The sequence below is a fragment of the Triticum aestivum genome, chromosome 7B (assembly GCF_018294505.1).
Source record: "Triticum aestivum cultivar Chinese Spring chromosome 7B, IWGSC CS RefSeq v2.1, whole genome shotgun sequence".
NCBI classification, from domain to species: domain Eukaryota; kingdom Viridiplantae; phylum Streptophyta; class Magnoliopsida; order Poales; family Poaceae; genus Triticum; species Triticum aestivum.
In genome coordinates, this window is record NC_057813.1 from 676,149,753 (window position 1) to 676,151,594 (window position 1,842).

Consider the following 1,842-nt stretch of genomic DNA (forward strand, 5'->3'; position numbering starts at 1 on the left):
GAATTAATATATAGAACTAGTTTATTTTTAGTAAATGCTTAGTTGAACTAACTGAATTAATATAACTAGTTTATTTTTAGTGAATGCTTAGCTGAATTAATAGAAATAGTTGAATTAATTGAATTAGTAAGTGTTTAATGTTTCGTCTAATATGAACATAGGAAATGTCGTCTGACGACGGAAAAAATTTCATTATGTGCGAATACTGTGAAGACCAGCGCGGCCAGTGCGACAGAAATTTCCTTGTTGATGGTAGGGGATTCAGCATCAAGCTGGATGAGACATTCGAATTCGATACAGTAAGTCACAACGACAAGTCTGTTTTCGTAATTAAGCATGACTTATATATATGCTTCATTTGCCTGACTTATAATTTTTAATTTTCACTATGTACTAGCGCATCCCCTGCCATGCAAGAATTTTTGTCTTGGATAAGATAGGTTTCAAAGATATGGAAACTATGGAGGTAAAGAGAGTTTACGTGAAAACTGAGCATGATGGTTATACTTTCAACGTCAAAGTATACAATGCACACACGTACACCTATTTTGAATGCGAAACTTGGCAAGCACTATGCAAGGCTTATGCATTTGAGCTTGGTATGATTATCACCTTTGATATTCGTCCGAAAGATGATATTGAAGGTAATAGAGACATATGGGTCGATGTGCAGACGCCTCCAGTTCTACCATTATGTGAGTTCCTCTCAACTATATTTTTGTCTTTGATATTGCTTATTCAAAAATAATTGACAACTAATTTCTATTGACAGCTTATCTCCATTCAACCAAACATGCCCGACGCTTGGTAGACAGGACCTACTACTGTCTTGGAGCTGAACTAAACTGCGAGGAGATAAGTCATTATGTTTCATGGCTTGAGGATCTATCAAGACAAATTTTCTTCCTGCACTTAGAAATATTAGTACTCAAAATGTGCGACCAATAGTGATGGTATTGAACTACGGTCACATCTATTTAGGATTAATGGTAAGATTTTTACTATTTGTCCTCAGTGCATCTTTTGCATACATAATTTTTCTGCTAAACTATCATTGCTAAGTATATTAATTAAGTACTATACGATGTTCTTCAACAGGGACTCCCGATGACAGTTGTGCCTCAGGGGATCGAGACTAAAGGTCGCATGTCAATTGTTAGCTTACGACCAAGATATCCTGCATTGCACATTAATGCATTCAGGATTTCTAGAAGCGATGAATGCTTAATAGTGAAAGATTGGAGGAAAATTGTTAACGATCACAGAGAAGTACTAGGGGGCAGCAATGAGAAGCGCAGCCCATGATTAGGAGACAGGTTCATCGGCATGCTCCGGTTTGATGAATCGGAGAGTTATACATGTTCTATGCTATTTTACCAGAGAGAGAGTAGCTAGCAGGAGTGATTTAGCTAGTGCATGCTGATCTTAGTACTTGTCCTTTCATGTCCGTGTTCTTCGTTCTGAACTTAAGTGATTTGCTTTTGTGGTGTTATATATGAATGCTTAAAATATCATGACAATCATGTTGAACTCGATGATATTTTTGCTTCTGGTACAAGTGAATGTTTCTTCTTTAAGCTAGTAGTGCTGGTGGTGATTAGATATATATATAGCTAGCGGTAATGCATGACTAAATATGATGATGATGATGAGTTATTATATCATTTAATGAAAAAAACCACAAATTAGTTTCAGCTGGATGGATCCTACCTAAGTGATCAAGTATATGCCATATCTGTATATATTATAGTTGATCAAGTATAATTAATATGGATATGGCATATACTTGATCACTTAGCTAGCTATCCAATGCATCCAGTCGAAACTAATCCGTGGTACTTT